Below are 6,000 nucleotides of genomic sequence, written 5' to 3'. Positions count from 1 at the left end.
AGGAAAGGTGTCACATTGCAGCAGGCTGCCTTGAGATCCTCTCTTCCTATCCATTGCTTCTCTGCCTTAAATTGGCATTAACTTACATAGTGAATATTTGCTTATACTCATGCTGTGTATCCTCTGTCTTTACTGGTATGGGTGATCCTTTGCTGCATCCAGAGCAGCAATAGTTCGCAACAGTCACAATGAGATAAAAATGTCAGCACTGGGAATGAAATGCTACAAATTGCAGTTACATTAGATGGAAAAATGATTTCGGGATGGACACATGAGGAGCTAAGAACACTTACAGTAAAGGCAGGAGCATCAAAGCACAGTCTGTTGCTTAAAGAATAACAATTGTAAGCACCAAACTTACAAGGAATTAATTATTTATGCCATATGTGTTTAACTTTCTAGAGTAATGTAGGTGACAGTAAATCCTGTTACGTCAATACCTGGTAGATCTAAAGGTCTTCCTCAATGATCTGATGATTTTTGAAATGTTTGCATTATGCAGCTCACCTTGTGATCCTATGGTGGTCAATCCAACTATGGCCCACTTATGTGCCCCAGAGACTACATTTTTAGCTACACCAAGAGATTTTGATTACACATCTGTTAACTACAAGGAGGAAAGACAACTGTGACCCTTGGTCGCTTCCTTTTTTGTCCATATGTGTTTTTTGAAAGGAAGGTATACACATTTTTCTTTACCTCTGACAATATGTGGACAACTTTAATCAGAATATTAAGCTTCCCATAGGATTAAACATAGAGAATAATGTATTCACAATAAAAATCTAAAGTTCCATCAGTCACTGTCCCTGACTCTGTCACACACACACACACACACACACTATATATATAAAAATATACAGCTGCAGAATGTAGAGTTAAAAGAGAGCTATGCAAAGTTATAACCAAACTCCAGTTGTAAATCATGCGATTCTCCATTGAAAACACATTGGCAGGCTAGTTCCAATCTGGTTAAATTCAACACCTGAAATGATTTTTCAAAGTTGTTATAGGATTCTCTCAGAGGGACAGAACTTTTGCGGGTCACAATATCGGTCTCTTTACAGGGACAGATTTCTGCATTGGGGTATAGGACAGCTCCATAAAGCTGGGCTCGGAAAAGTCTAAAGACTCATGGTGGTGGGATGTCGAACAAGTCTCTGAACCACTTTTAATTTAAGTTTGCAGATGATGGGGTAAAAGAAACCCACAAGCAATATTGCTTTCGTTTAGCTTCACAGTATCAGCACTCAGAGAAATTCAGCAACAGTACCAACTAAGCGAAACTGGCTGTCTGCATTAAAGCTGGAGTTGTGGTTATGAGTAGGTGCTGGAGTGCAGTTTCCAGAAACTAACACAAATGTCGTCCCAGGAGAGCCAACTGTCAGGACATGAGTAGTCATTGACAGAATAGTTTTTACGGGAACTTCTTAAGCTAGGTCTTTGAAAGAGAAAAATTGGAACACTTATAAAGTTTTGATGACATTTGATGACCCACTTCATAACTGATGTCTGGGCAGAGAAGAACTGCTTAGAAATCTATGCAATCTATCCTGACCTCAATTGTTATTTGTTGCGCTTGATAAGTTTTAAATATAGTTTATTGTTACCCATATTTACCTTATGTTATTTCTGAATGTTAGATTATAAATTGTATATTACTAAATATATAGTAAATTGTCTAACAGTTTGAACTTTGTATAGAAAATAAATGTATTTATCTTCCAAGTACCCAGGATATCACATTTTGACTACTTTTAAAAAATGTTATTGTTATCTTGCTTAATCATAATATAAATGTGTACTAACTACAAGATGTACTGCCGATATTAATCAGAGATCCTCAGACAGCACCTTCGAAATCCATGACCACTTCCACCTAGAAGGACAAGGGCAGCAGAAACATGGGAAGACTTCACATGCAAGTTTCCCTCCAAGCCACACACCATCCTGACTTTGGAATATATTGCCATTCTTTCACTGTTGCTGGATGAAAATTCTGGAACTCCCTCCCTAATGGCAACGTGAATCAATCCAAAGCACATGGACTGTAGCAGTTCAAGAAGGCAGCTCACTACCATCTTCTGAAGAGCAACTCGGGATGGGCAATTATTGCTGGTCCAGCCAGCAATGCCCATGGCAGATAAATGATTTTTTTTAAAATTAGCACTCTGGTCTGAGATCGGAACAGGCCTCAGAAAATAATGGAGGCTATCCTCATTGTAAAAGTGGGACTTTGGCCTTACAAAGACTGTGCAGTAGTCACTCACACCAATGCTGTCATGGACAGCTGCAGTGTAGGGGTAACATATTAGAATAGTTAGGTTTGCTGATTGGCAGAAAACAGACAGTATGCATAAATAAATGTAGGGGTCTGTGCTAAGGCCTCAACTTTTCCAGCACTCATCAATGATTTAGATGAGGGGCCTAAAGGTATAGTAGCTAAATTCACGGATTATATCAAGATAGGTCGAAAACTATGTTGTAGAGAAGGCTTAAGAGAGTTGCTGACAGATGTAGATATTTGAGTGAGTGGCTAGAATCTGGTAGATGGAGCATAATGTGGTAATATGTGAAGTTGCTCACTTTGACAAAAAGTATTATAAAAGCAGAGTGCTGAATAAACTGCTGAATTATGAAGTGCAGAGAGATTTAGATGATGTGGTGCATGAAAACTTAAAGGTACAGCACTTAATCAGGAACGCTAATGAATTGCTATCCTCAGTTAGAAACAAATTGAAAATAAAAGTAAGGATGATGTGTTGGAGCTATGCAGACTATTGGTGAGACTACACCTCAAACATAGTGCACGGTTTTGATCTCTTTATTTAAGGAAGAATGTAAATGCTTTGGAGGTGGTTCATAGGAGGTTTACTAGATTGATGACTGGAATGAGTAGGTTGCTGTATTAGGATACTTTGAATAGACTGGGCTTATTTTCATTGAAGTTTGGAACAGTGAGAGGTGACCTGATTGAAGCATATAAGATTCTGATTGGATTTAACAAGTTGGAAATGGAAAGGTTGCTTCCTGTTATGATTGAGAGTCGAGAACTAAGGGCCACTGCTTTAAAATTAGGGAGTTGGCTTTAGGGCAGGAATGAGGAGAACTTGTCTCTCAGAGAGTTGTGCAACTTTGGAACTCTCTGCTTTGGAAGACGGTGTCATTGAAAGTTTTTATGACAGAGATGGATAGATTCCTGCTGGGGCCAAGAAATCAGGGATTATTGATAACGAGGGTCGGGAAGTCCTTCAGAGACAATTATTATTCATGAAAGAACTGGTAGTTACATGGAAAGGGATTTGGAAGAGTCAACTTGAATATGTAAAAGCTTTAGAGTTACGTGTAACTAACCTGTTAGAGATTTTTGAAATGGCAACAGAAAGGGTGGATCAGGGTAACACTGTTGATGTGGTGTACATGGATTTCTAGAAGGCATTTGATACCATGCTACACAACAGATGTGGGAGGAAAGTTACACATCATAGAAAGAAACATCGATAGCAACATGGATACAAAACTGCCAAGTGATAAGAAATAGAGAGTAAAGGTCAATGGATATTTATCAGGCTGAAGGAAGATTTGTAATGGAGTATCCCAGGGTCAGTATTGGGACCCCACCTTTTCCTGATACACATTAATGATCTAGATCTTAGTGCATAGGGGGCAATTTCAAAGTTTTCAGATGAAAACAAAACTTGAAAGAATTACAAACTGGAAGGACGACAGTGTAAAAGTCTAGAAGGACAGAGAGAAGTTGGTGGATTGAGCGGATAGGTAGCAGATGAAGTTCGATTCAGAGAAGCAGCAGGTGATGCACTTTGGTCGGAAGACCATTGAAAGACAATATAACATAAGAGTTACAATTCTAAGGGGTGTCGAGGAGCAGACGAACCTGAATGTATTTGTGCACAGATCATTGAAATTGGCAGAACAGGTAAAGAGAGCAGTAGATAAAGTGTACAATGTCCTCAACATTATTAATGGAGGCATAGAGCAAGGAGGTGATGTTGCACTTCTGTAAGACACCTGTTAGATCTCAACTGGAGTATTGTTTACAGTTGTGAATGCCATATTATAAGAACAATGCGAATGCATTGGAGAAATGGTTTACAAGAATGGTTCCAGGGACGAGGAACTTCAGTTATGAGGATAGGTGAGCTTAGAGACTGGATTAGTACAAGCAACTACAATGTAGAAGCCAATACAGAGATATGGTTGAGAGAAGGGCAACACTGGCAGCTTCGTGTTCCAAGGTTTAGATGTTTTAGGTGTGATAGTGTGGGATGTAAAAGGGTGGGGAGTTCCACTACTGATTAACGAGAACGTCCCCGCTGTACTAAAAGAAAACATCTTTCAGGGCTCATCTAGCGAGACAATATGGGTAGAATTTAGGAATAAGAACAGTGCAATCGCTGTGATGGGGTTATACTGTCAGCCTCCCATAACTAGCAGGAATTAGAAAACAGAAATATAGGCAAATCACAGAAAGATATTAAAAACAATAGGGTTGTGGTGGTGGGTGATTTTAAATTCTCCAATATTGGCTGGGACTAATGCCAGGGGCTTAGAGCAGAATTTGTTAGGTGCATCCAGGACAGATTCTTGAAACAATATGTAGGTACCAATTAGGTAGGGGTGGCATTAGATCTTATATTGAGGAATGAACCTGGCCAGGTGATCAAAGTTTCAGTTGGGGAGTATTTTGGGAACTGTGATCATAATTCCGTAAGTTTTAAGATAGCACTAAATCAATACTTTTCATCAGTATTCACTTGAGACACTAAATCAATACTTTTCATCAGTATTCACTCAGGAACAGGACACTGTTGCTGATGTGAATATGGAGTCACAAATGATTAGAATGGATGGCCTGGAAATATGCAGGGAAGAGGTTCTGGGAATATTGGAGAGGATGAAAATAGATAAGTCTCCTGGGCCTGATGACATTTACCCTAGGATCCTATGGGAAGCTAGGGAGGAGATAGCAGAGCCATTGGCCTGGATTTTTATGTCGTCATTGTCAACGGGAATAGTACCAGAGGACTGGAGGATAGCGAATGTGGTCCCCTTGTTCAAGAAAGGGAGTAGGGATAGCCCTAGTAACTATAGGCCAGTGAGTCTGACTTCAGTGGTGGGCAAAGTCTTAGAGAGAATGGTAAGGGATAAGATTTATGAACATCTGGATAGGAATAACGTGATCAAGGATAGCCAGCATGGTTTTGTGAAGGGCAGGTCGTGCCTCACAAACCTTATTGAGTTCTTTGAGAAGGTGACTAAGGAAGTGGACGAGGGTAAAGCAGTAGATGTTGTGTATATGGATTTTAGTAAGGCGTTCGATAAGGTTCCCCATGGTAGGCTAATGCTAAAACTACGGAGGTATGGCATTGAGGATACATTAGAGGTTTGGATTAGGAATTGGCTGGCTGGAAGGAGACAGAGGGTAGTAGTTGATGGACTATGTCCATCTTGGAGTGCAGTTACTAGCGGTGTACCACAAGGATCTGTTTTGGGACCGTTGCTTTTTGTTATCTTTATAAATGATCTAGAGGAAGGGCTTGAAAGCTGGGTAAGCAAGTTTGCGGATGACACAAAAGTCGGTGGAGTTGTGGATAGTGAGGAAGGAAGTGGTAGGTTACAGCGGGATATAGATAAGTTGCAGAGCTGGGCAGAAAGGTGGCAAATGGAATTCAATGTAGCTAAGTGTGAAGTCATTCACTTTGGTAGGAGTAACAAGATGATGGATTACTGGGCTAATGGTAGGCTACTTGGTAGTGTGGATGAGCAGAGGGATCTTGGTGTCCATGTACACAGATCTCTGAAAGTTGCCACCCAGGTAAATAGTGCTGTGAGGAAGGCATATGGTGTACTGGGCTTTATTGGTAGAGGAATTGAGTTCCGGAGTCCTGAGGTCATGTTGCAACTGTATAAGACTCTGGTGCGGCCTCATCTGGAGTATTGTGTGCAGTTTTGGTCGCCATACTATAGGAAGGATGTGGA

This window comes from Hemiscyllium ocellatum, chromosome 4 (assembly GCF_020745735.1).
Source record: "Hemiscyllium ocellatum isolate sHemOce1 chromosome 4, sHemOce1.pat.X.cur, whole genome shotgun sequence".
Taxonomy (NCBI): Eukaryota; Metazoa; Chordata; class Chondrichthyes; order Orectolobiformes; family Hemiscylliidae; genus Hemiscyllium; species Hemiscyllium ocellatum.
The sequence above is the reverse complement of the archived record's forward strand: the minus strand, read 5'-3'. Positions refer to the sequence as shown.